This window comes from Salvelinus alpinus, chromosome 29, assembly GCF_045679555.1.
Source record: "Salvelinus alpinus chromosome 29, SLU_Salpinus.1, whole genome shotgun sequence".
In the NCBI taxonomy this organism is placed as follows: domain Eukaryota; kingdom Metazoa; phylum Chordata; class Actinopteri; order Salmoniformes; family Salmonidae; genus Salvelinus; species Salvelinus alpinus.
This window is the reverse complement of record NC_092114.1, coordinates 41,695,233-41,707,489: the sequence shown is the minus strand read 5'-3', so window position 1 is coordinate 41,707,489 and position 12,257 is coordinate 41,695,233. Positions and strand designations below refer to the sequence as shown.

Below are 12,257 nucleotides of genomic sequence, written 5' to 3'. Positions count from 1 at the left end.
AAAGCATTAAAAAAAAACATTGCTTAAATGTCAGGAAGTGATAGGGTACTGTCAACAACAAAAATATTTCAGCACAAAGCTACATCTCAGCATTTACATTGTTAACCAGATTGAAAAGGAAACATTGCAGTCCTCTAATCTGACACTTGTACAGCCAGAATAGATTCCGACCCAATGTCGATTTGCCTAAACATCAGATTGTTACCATGGTTGCCCCATGAATATTCCGTCTGAAAGAAGTCGCTCTAAAACAGACGCAAGAGTCTCCACAAGCCAGAATGTTAATTAAACTGATATTTACACTTCACCGGTTGTCCGTACTGTCGGTCCTTTTGGCGATAGGAAGTGGAGATTAAAATATCCACAGGAAAGTATTGTTTACCCGACTTTTTGCGTCACCTGTAGGATCTGTCGCTGTTTTTTTCATTCTCCTGAGACATTGCACAAGATGCAAAAGGTGTCAACAATAGCGGAATGTATCCTGAACGTTGTCGACTGAAGCACGTGACATTTTCAGCTGTTTGAGTGGGACAAAGTTCAGCTAAAAAGGACATTTCTAAAATATTCTACTTAATATTCATAATCTCCAGCACCACCCCCAATATCAATTTATGTGAAAATGGCATGTTTCAATGTTTTGTAGTAAAAAAAATAGAGGAAGATAAGTGTTTCCAATGACATCATCGGTGTGCATCATGTGATTTTAAGCAATTATGAGTTGGAATTGCCTACTAATTTGTTGATAATCTATTTGGAAAGACTTGGAAGATAAGCAAGCAAGCGTAGGGTCAGAATGTATTCTGGCTAACACTTGCATAGAGTAACTGGTTTCCTTTGTCTCGTTCCCGTACATATTCTCATACTTCAACACTGAAGGCAAAATGAGAAAGCTGGTTTATTGATGCTCTCTCTCTACCCTCTCTTTCTACACAGTAAAGTAGTCTGGCCAGTGGGCTCTCTCTCTCTCTCTCTGGTTGTGAGGTATTGAGCCTGGCTCTGATGCAGGCAGGGCTGGCTCAGGTGAGTCCAGTAAAGCGTCCTAATCGGTGCTGGGATTCAGAGGAGGGAGAGCACATAATCGCCTACGTCCCCCAGGCGAGGGTTAGTTCTGGAAGTGGCTAAGCACAGCTGAGCCAGGCTGTGCAAACACACATTGCATGTACACTGAACAAAAATATAAACGCAACATGTAAAGTGTTGGTCCCATGTTTCATGAACTGAAATAAAAGATCCCAGAAATGTCTATATGCACAAAAAGCTTATTTCTCACAGATGTTGTGCACAAATTTGTTTACATCTCTGTTAGTCAACATTTCTCCTTTGCCAAGATAATCCATCCAACAGACAGGTGTGATATATCAAGAAGCTGATTAAACCGCATTCCACAGGTGCACCTTGTGCTAGGGACAATAAAAGGCCACTCTAAATGTGCAGTTTTGTCACAGAAAACAATGCCATAGATGTCTCAAGTTGAGGTAGTGTGCAATTGGCATCCTGACTGCAGGGATGTCCACCAGAGCTGTTGCCAGAGAATGTAATGTTTATTTCTCTACCATAAGCCACCTCAACGTTGTTTTAGAGAATTTGGCAGTATGTCCAACCGGCATCACAATCAAAGACCACGTGTGCAGTTTGCTGATGTCAACTTTGTGAACAAAGTGCCCCATGGTGACAGTGTTGTTATGGTATGGGCAGGCATACGCTACGGACAACGAACACAATTACATTTTTTATCTATGGCAATTTGAATGCACGTGACGAGATCCTGAGGCCCATTGTCGTGCCATTCATCCGCCGCCATCACCTCATGTTTCACAATGATAATGCACGGCCCCATGCCGCAAGGATCTGTACACAATTCCTGGAAGCTGACAATGTCCCAGTTCTTCCGTGACTTGCATACTCACCAGACATGTCACCCATTTGAGCATGTTTGGGATGCTCTGGATTGACGTGTGACATGTGTTCCAGTTCCAATATCCATCAACTTCGCACAGCCATTGAAGAGGTGTGGAACAACATTCCACAGGCCAAAATCAACAGCCTGGTCAACTCTATGCGAAGGAGATGTCGTGCTGCATGAGGCAAATGGTGGCCACACCAGATGCTGACTGGTTTTCTGATCCACACCCCTACCTGATTTTTTTAAATTCCCAGTCATGTGAAATCCGTAGATTAGGGCCTAATGATTTTAATAAAATGTATTGATTTCCTTATATGAACTGTAACACAGTAAAATCTTTGAAATTCAGTACACAAACAGGCAAACACACACACATGCTGCTCATACGCACATATAGCTTTGTTACTTGCACACACACACACACACACACACACAATCTCGCTTAAAGCTGCAATATGTCACTTTTTTTTCTTTTTTTTCATGTTCAAAAGCTCCAATAAGTCGCTAGTGGTCATCCAACGTGATGCAACAGTAACAATAGCGCGCCCCTAGTCTGCCTGAGAATCGCTGAATAATATTTGGCATCTTTTAGCTAAAGGAGATTCTACAATAAGTCTTGAAGGTGAAGTGTCTGCGTATTGAAAACTGCAAAGGACTACACCGACATCCCAGAACGTCAGAGACAAGTGTTGAGAAGATTGGGCTCCCAATTAGATGGCCCAAGTGGTGATGTGCCACCACCAACAACGGCTGAGCTGCTACAACTTCGAGGAGATGTCGCCACGCAACAAGGTGCGGTACGTCCACCTTTGACCTGGGTAGGACCGGTGCCTTCCCTGTTGTCAGACTTGGTGGGTCCCGGGAAGTGTGAAAACCTACGTAGTACTCAGAATTGTGGGCCTACAACCTAACATTTAAATCCTATAAATATGGAAGTTTGTGTGGGCAACAATAAACTTGTGTGAGAAACAATACTTGTGCATTTTATTTATCTAGTCATCGTAATTGTACTTTTATAATGATTTACTAAACTGTTTTTCCTGGATATCTATGGTCTTGACGGTTTACACTTCAAATTAGCAGACCTATAAGTGGATAGATATCCAGATGGACTACCCAGCACCTCTCCTCTTTCTTCAAAGGACAGCGCTTGCAATTTAGTCTGTAATGATAAGCAGCAACATGAAATTACAGAACGCATCCAAGTGTTTTGCGATATGATTATAATGTTGTGAAAAGGGTTAACAGTACCACAGGTGAAAGGTTTTTGCTAACCTTCATCTCGGCCAGCCTCTCTTCTTGCGGTCGGGCAGCCCTTTCGAGGTCTTCCAGTCCAATTCTTTGTGCACCCCTGCCTGTGCCCCTCAACGGTCTGCGGCTCTTTAAAACTGGAGTCCTACAGAAAAAGACATCTACACAACACTTGTGATTGTAGTGCTCACTACATGGTCTTTTATCTACACTATAGTTCAAAAGTTTGGGGTCACTTGTCCTTGTTTTTGAAAGAAAAGCACTTAAAATAACATCAAATTGATCAGAAATACAATGTAGACATTGTTAATGTTGTAAATGACTATTGTAGCTGGAAATGGCAGATTATTTTATGGAATATCTACATAGGTGTACAGAAACCCATTGTCAGCAACCATCACTCCTGTGTTCCAATGACACGTTGTGTTAGATAATCCAAATGTATCATTTCAAAAGGCTAATTGATCATTACAAAACCCTTTTGTAAGTAGCGCTGTGTACTACTCCCTTCACAAAACAGCGCAAACTGGCTCTAACCAGAATAGAAAGAGGAGTGGGAGGCCCCGGTGCACAACTGAGCAAGAGGACAAGTACATTAGTGTCTAGGTTGAGAAACAGACGCCTCACAAGTCCTCAACTGGCAGCTTCATTAAATAGTACCCGAAAACACCAGTCTCAACCTCAACAGTGAAGAGGCGACTCCAGGAAGCTGGCCTTCTAGGTGGAGTTGCAAAGAAAAAGCCATATCTCAGACTGGCCAATAAAAAGAAAAAATTAAGAACACAGACACTGCACAGAGGAACTCTGCCTAGAAGGTCAGCATTCCAGAGTCGCCTCTTCACTGTTGATGTTGAGACTGGTGTTTTGCGGCTACTATTTAATGAAGTTGGACTTGTGAGGCGTCTGTTTCTCAACCTAGACACTAATGTACTTGTCCTCCTACTTGGCCTCCCACTCCTCTTTCTATTCTGGTTAGAGCCAGTTTGCACTGTTCTGTAAAGGGAGTACTACACAGCGTTGTACGAGATCTTCAGTTACTTGGCAATGTCTGCACTGTATTTCTGATCAATTTGATCTTATTTTATTGGACAAAAATGTGCTTTGCTTTTCAAAAACCAGGACATTTCTAAATGACCCCAAACCTTTGATCGGTAGTGTATATACGATAAGGATTTTCATGCAGAAGAGTCAAGTATAACACTTCTACAATCCATACACGTCTTCATAGCCATAGCTCTGGAGAATCAAGGGGCCATCCCAATAATGTTATTAGTTAGGTACACAAGGATATTTTCCATGAACGCAGAGCTACGATAGTCAATTCCTTCTATTGCACAGCTTTCTTTTTTTTTTTACACATGGGTGATATCTAATGCGTATCATCATATTGCTATATTTTACCAGGCAAGGAAATACACGGTAGCTATTATCAACCATGTAACGTAAACTCACGTAAACTCGTACATCGCCTTGGTCCGTACAATTGCCCTTATTTTAGCGCCCCAAAAACGTAATACTTCCAGATCAACTGTAATGTCAATACCATTGTAAAGCACAATTTCTCCCGTTTCCAACATTATCAATTACATGACCTAAACGCTGCCTGCATCTGCATAATTCAAGCAGGCAATGAGCCCTGTCGGGTCTTTTTAAAAATGGCGGGTGGGGAAGCGAAACTAATGCGTGATAGTGAGAAGGAGAGAGGTTGTGTGGGAAAATTGCTTTTTTTCACTCGATCTGTCCAACTTATCACCTTATCGCCTCTAACATGTAAATAAAACACTATAAAGAGTTTATATAATGTGTCATTACATACCTATTTGAAGGTTTGTGTCGAATTTGAATCGGGTTTTTAGGGCAGTGCTAAAGTGATCTTAGAAGTAAACAGCGGCTTTGAGAATGATGATCGCATGCAATGATGACGCAAAAAATGACTAGGTATCCCTCCCTTAACCCCGTCACTGTCCATTTCTTGTTTTTAAACGATGAGAGAAGTACTACATCTGGTGCAGAGAGATTGTAAGAGAAATAGTTGCTTTATGCGTGCTGTACGTTACGACATGACACGTCACGATGTAACGGAGGGTCCGTTTTTTCAACTTTTCTCCAATAATATAGAGCCATTACCATGTCGATCAACGCTTGAATAGAAACCTAGTTCACACCCCCGATTTTGAAGTCAACACAGTCGCTACAGTCCCATTAGTTTTCTTTGTAGCCTCGTTTGAATGTTGCGGTTGCTCACATTTGTACTGGAATGGGGTGAGTTTACATTAACTAGCTAAGTTAGCAATGTCAAGGTAGCTAGCTAGCTAACGTTAGCTACCTTTCTGGCTGACAACGTGAATATTACAATGAGTATAAAACAAATTGTACCTGTTCTGAAGACATTGTTGCTCAAATGTTATAGAGGTGTCTTCAATCTTGCCTATAACTGTTATCGCATCGACAGTCTCGGCGTCCACAGTCTCAAATTTCGGGACTCTGTTGGGTTGTCACCAGTTACCAAAGCCACAAAGTCAAACTTTGCTACCCTAGGTTTCCACTAGATATCACAGCGGATGTTGATGCTACGTCATCCCAGCGGAGACATACAATGAGAGCTGAGTTTCTGGTATATCTTATTCAAATCTAGAAAAAATACTGCATTCTTGCCGGAAGGTTCTCCAAAAACACCTGTACACACATACACTAAACAAAATATGAATTCTACATGCAACAATTTTAAAGATGTTACAGATAATATAAGGAAATCAGTCAATTAAAATATGTTCTTCAGGCCCTAATCTATGGATTTCACATGACTGGGAATACAGATATGCATCTGTTGATCACAGATACCTTTTAAAAATAAAAGTAGGGGATCAGAAAACCAGTAGGTATCTGGTGGGACCACCATTTGACTCATGCAGCGAGACACTTCTCCGTCGCATAGAGTTGATCAGGCTGTTGATCGTGGAACGTTGTCCCACTCCTCTTTAATGGCTGTGCGAAGTTGCCGGATACTGGCGGGATCTGGAACACGCTGTCGTGCACGTCGATCCAGGTGAGTATGCAGGCCATAGAAGAATTGGGACGTTTTCTGCATCCAGGAATTGTGTACAGATCCTTGCGACATGGGGCTGCGCATTATCATGCTGAAACATGATCTGATGGCGGCAGATGAATGGCACAACAATGGGCCTCAGGATCTCATCACGGTTTCTCTGAGCTTTCAAATTGCCGTTGATAAAATGCAATTGTGTTCACTGTCTGTAGCTTACGCCATAGCCCCACCACCACCATGGGGGACTCTTCACAATGTTGACATCCGCAAACCGCTCGACCACACAATACCATACACGCTAGCTGCCATCTACCCGGTACAGTTGAAACCGGGCTTCGTGAAGAGCACACTTCTCCAGCAATGTGCCAAGGTGAGCATTTGCCCACTGAATTCGGTTAAGACGCTGAACTGCAGTCAGGTCAAGACCCTGGTGAGGAACGACGAGCACACAGATGAGCTTCCCTGAGACGGTCTCTGACAGTTTGTGCAGAAATTCTTCGGTTGTGAAGTACGTTTTGTTCAGTGTAGTTACGCAGTGGAGGTTTATACACAGAAATCTCACTTAAACACAGATGCACATGTCATTATTGCTTTCACACACACACACACACACACACACACACACACACACACACACACACACACACACACACACACACACACACACACACACACACACACACACACACACACACACACACACACACACAAGCTTTCTTACAGTACACACACGAACACGGTCTTTCTGCAAACGTATGCACACATACACACGCAGAGTGTACACGCGTACACGTTGAGAGTACTATAATACTGTGGAGCGCTTTACACACACAGCTCTGTGTCGGTGGCTTGAGTTGTTTCCCCTGAATGCTGGCCGGTTGGCTCGGAAGCTCTGTTCTAATTTGATGCTGTGACAGCAATGAATTGCTGTGAAAGCAATGTGTTTCTGAAGGCTGGGTTTGGCAGCCCTGTAAGTGGGGCTCGCCACAAGGGGGGAATTTGCCTCTGTCTGTTGTTCCGCTTCCTCTCCATCCAATCTGTATTATTAGAGAGAATTTGCCACGTTCATACACCTACCTGTCATAATAAGAATGAAATGCCCCATTTACATTAAAAAAATATATATAATAATTCAACTTAAAGGGTTACAGTAAGGTAAGCCATTCTGATCTTATAGGTCAATAATTGGGCAAACAATCAGAATTGTATGAACGCAGCCTTTGTGTGGGTTGTCTCTCACACAGCTTCTCAGTGTGTCCTTTTTCTCTGAGTGCTTTTTAGTGGATCTTCATAATGTATGCCTGGTAGTAAATGTCTTTCTCGTCTGTTTGTGTGTCTGTGTGTTCATGTTTTTGAAATCGTGTTGTGTAATTCTGTGTTTGCCTCTGTGTCAATGTGCGTTTCTTGTCTCTCCTCGGATTTCTGCATGCACCTATAGGCTAGGTGTGTGTGTGTGTGTGTGTGTGTCCACATTACCATGCGTCTCACATCCCAGGCTTAGTTAACGAGAACTAATACGAGTGGGGGCCCTGTAGGCAGTGCGGGGGTGTCTTCCCCTCCTCACGCAGTCAATCTGGAGCTCGTGGCCGCTCTCTCATTGCCCACGCCTTGACGCTAACACACCTTGGCATCTCATCGGGATCTCATTTACTGCTCTCCCTCCTCCCCTCCCCTCCGTATCCACCCATTCTGCAGCGGGGAGAAGATGGGGAGTCGCAGCCGGGGTTAAAACTGCAGCGTAGCCTCCGAGTTCATCGGGTTCATCCTCAAAAAGGGGTTTAGTAGGCTAGTGGCCAATCCTCAAATAGGGGTTTAGTTTTTGAGATGCCCCTACCCGAGGTAGAGCAAAACACAACCATGCTTTTTCTCTAATTTCTCCCATTTATGAACTGAATGGTTGGGAAAAAATATCTTACTGCGAAAGTAGTTACATTTTATAGATGTTGTGACACCCCTAACTTCAAAACGTGCAAAATTAAGCTGATGTAACCAAATACTGCAAGCTCTGTAATACTAGTGGTCGATTGTCTGCATACACACCTATATCGTCATGAATCATGTTCTGGAGGCAGCTCTGCAGAGTGATCACTAGCTAGCACAGCCACAAAGTCATACAATCAGATTTGAAACCTAACCTTAACCACACTGCTAACCATAATGCCCAACCCTAACTTTAAATTAAGACCAAAAAGCTAATAAAATTTTTCATGAATTTCTTCAATATAGCAAATGAAGACTTATGACAATCGTCAACCTGCCTTTTATTTATCTGCAGGCTTTAACCAGCTTAAAGCAGTGGCCCCATGACAGACAGTCAACTCATTTTGATTCTATGCTTCATTATGCTATCCTGAACTCGCTGAAATTAATTGTGGTACATGCTCCGAAAGCAGATGACCCAAAGTAGTCACCTTCCTTTGCGTCTAATTTCACAAATTTGCTGTGATTGGTGCAAACCCCTTTTTTTCTGTGCGTGTCAACGTGTGGGCTCAGATCCCCGGTCCTTCTCTGTTGGCTGAGGCAGAGGGGTTCTGGAGCTGACAATGGCGACCTCGCTGTGTGCGAAAGGTCACAGTGATTTGTGAAGTTGGCAGGCGTGTCCGTGACATTGTCCCTCTGGGCTTTTTGGTGCCATGTCATTTTGATGGCAGGGGGCGAGCGAGAGGAAAGGAGGAGAGGAAATTAGCCAGGTCCACGGTGAGAGAAAGGAGGGAGTAACCGAACAGGAGGTGGGTGTGAGGGAAACTGGGATGAGAGAAAAAAGGGAGCATCCTAACCTGTCACCTTTCCTTTGGTACATACAGCAGCTCTCCAATAAGGGATTTGTAGCCTAATAAAGTCCAACAGTTCCCACAATGACTCGCTGCTCTCTAAAGCATTTGCTTACTTACCAAAGGCTAACATTGACTTTGTGATGGATTGATTGATTGTGTCGGTCTGTCTTTAAAGCCTCCCGGGGTCACTTGATTTTTCCTTTGTTCCCCTGTAAGGACTGACTCTTCCTCTGTGTGTGTGTGTGTGTGTGTGTGTGTGTGTGTGTGTGTGTGTGTGTGTGTGTGTGTGTGTGTGTGTGTGTGTGTGTGTGTGTGTGTGTGTGTGTGTGTGTGTGTGTGTGTGTGTGTGTGTGTGTGTGTGTGTGTGTGTGTGTGTGTGTGTGTGTGTGTGTGTGTGTGTGTGTGACTTAGGATTAAAGAACAATAGTGTAGAGGACGTCACGCTGCTTGCTTAGTGCGTACCACTTCCGATTCGGGCCATACTTGGCGCAAACTCACTACCTCTTCTTCATAAACACGTGACTGTCCTTCAAGCGTCTTAGCCGATCGCGCCGCCTCAAAAGCTCACTAATGAGGCGACGCCCGCGGAACACCCTATGTTTCACACGTCTCCACGCGCTACACATGAATGGGTGATATAGGTATTGCAGCGTGAGAAGCCTTAACATGCTCTGCTCTGGGTGTTTCCACCTTCCACCACCCGAGCTGTTCAAACGAGCAGGGGTTCAATGAAGCCACTACGGTCAATATTCAGTAGCTGCTAAACTCAAAGTGGAGACGAACATGGAGAGTGGGATTCTGGGGAGCAGGTCAATACAGTAGCAGGGGTCGGGGAGAAGTTTTTTGTAAAACAACTGAAATATGTGCCCCTCCACTTGCAACACACGGATACACATATTAAAACACCCACCCACATAAAAACATTTCACATGAATGCAAACACATACATTAATACACACACTCTCCAGACCCCCCCCCCCCCCCCCCTTTACAAGGCATGTTGTCATGTAAAGGTTCTATCCAGGTTTAAAGTAGAAAAGGCCTCATTAATATAGAACACATTTTACCTCGGGAAAAGGGAGGGAGTGCTGCTGTTTTGTTTTCCATTGGTTTACGACGTTGCCTTGACGAATGTGTTCGCTCCTCTGTGCATACTGTACAGTGATAATAATTGAGTGGTTGTCTGGGAGACTATTTCATCCAAAGGGACTTAGCTCCTCAACATATTCTATACAGTATATTATGTAGTCCAAGTGGGAATTGAACTGACCCCTTTAGTCCATTCGGAAGTGGTTTTCAGTCCAGAAATAGGCTTAATCTGATGCTTAGAAACCGGCCCCGAAAGTACTAAACTTTTATGCTTTTGGCATACAAGACGAGTGGTAAAGGAAAAGCCGACTTCTTCCTTAGGTCCTAAAGTACCTAGTCTGAGTACCAGTCTCTTTAGCGAACATCCCACTCCTTGCCCCTCCTTGCTGCTGCCAAAGACGCTGTACTCCTCAAGCTCCTTAATGCTAGAATGTTCATATTTGAAGATGGCAGAAAGTCTCTTTGGCACATGACGTGGACTACAGGGAGTGGATTGGCTAAAGAGACTGGTACCCAGGTTATATAGTGGCTGAATGTGCTGTTTCCTATTACCAAAGGTTAAATGTACTGGTTCTTTTCTCACAGCTGTTGGCTTTGAGACTATCAGCCTCCATCTAGCCTGGTTTAGACTGCAGCATTACCTGCTGTATCACAGGTCAGGGTAAGGGCACAGAGGAACACACACACACACAAACACAATGACTACTCCTCAATGTCTCCATTACACAGCAAATGATCCGAATATCCATGTGTTGGTTTTTTTGCAGGGTGCACAGTGGACTTCAGATGTATTTTGTTGTATCCTAACGTGGAAGTACTGTATCTCGCTGCCACTGTCGGGCCATCCACTAGAACGTGAACCTCTGTGAGGTGTGAGTTCTGCGGCTCGTAGAAGATGGCATGAGGTCCGTGCCATGTGTCCGTCTATCCAGGGATTCCGTATTGGACAGGACGTTAAAGACAAAACGAGATGTGAAACAGAATGTCGTGTCCACCTTCCACCCCTTGCTAATGTCTGTTCCCATCACATGAGCCTCCCCTCTCCTCATCCACGCTGTGTCGGTGCTCGGCTCGCCGGGCCTGACTCTGGAGGGGGGGAGCGTTCGTCAGCCAGAGAGTGCTCCTAATGGGCTTTTCATGTCCGCCCGCTAGTCCTATGCTGCGGCGACGTCCAAACGACCGCGTGTAAAGTAAAGGCGACTTCTGACAATTACATTTCTCACTTCTCGCCTCCTAAAGCATTTTGTCTGGCCTGTAGGCTACTCTCTGTGTTACAGGGCCACTTCTGAGGTGGTTCCCAATCTCACTCAAATCCACGCCTCATATCCTACTCATGCCATCGTGTTCCTCCTCCTCCTCCGTTGTCTACATGCCCCGTGCTGCGAATGTGACGTGTACAATGCATCAGAGCAGACGTCACTGTAATGCACTGATTTCATCCACATTTCAAAGGGGAAAAACCACTGTGTTAGCCATAGGAGGTCACACACTTCGCATGTGAGTGATTGCATTTTTTTTCTCTCGAGCAGACGAGGCTGGGCTTTAAAGCAACCAATACATGTTTGATTGGAAGGCCTCCTGGGTTGAATTGATACAAAACAAGGTTCTTGTGTTTTGAAAGACACGTTTGCGAAGAGATTGATCACACTTGGCGCTAACGTAACAAGAGTCCCATCCAGTGACAAAGAAAAGGTTTGGTGCAATCAGTGAAAATATTGTCGCTCCTAATCATGCGCTTATCAGCGCTGTCAGCTCCTCAGTTGAACAGCGTGCTTACTGATTAGGCTTTTAGGCACAAGTACCACTGGCTTCAATTAAATGCACTGTGTATACACACATATACTCACATACAGTTCATTCACACACACACCCGACGTGTCTTTGTGTGCAATCCTGCCCCCTTCTCTATCCCCTTCTGGTAATGACAGTCATGTAGGAAATTCAGCTGGCAGGGGCACATAAAGCGTTACCCCCCCCCATGCCCATAACACACCATTAATCTTTGGGAGAGGCATTTAACCTTTCAAACTCAGACCAGGGGAACATAACACACTCGCACCTCACCATCTCAGTTACAATTGGACCCACCGTTCCCCCTGTCCTCCCCTCTCCCCTCCTCCTCAGTGTGGGTTTGACCAGTGACCTGGAATATTGGCCCACCCTTTTTAACGCACGGTTTCCTCTGCGATGAATA

At 44.4% G+C, this 12,257-nt stretch overlaps 1 protein-coding gene across 1 annotated transcript in view; it reads left to right on the top strand.

Annotated features, from left to right (window-relative positions):
• Positions 1 to 12,257, top strand: part of LOC139559049 (ephrin type-A receptor 7-like) — a 160,829-nt gene that overhangs the window by 852 nt on the left and 147,720 nt on the right. The gene's annotated exons all lie outside the window — the stretch shown is intronic.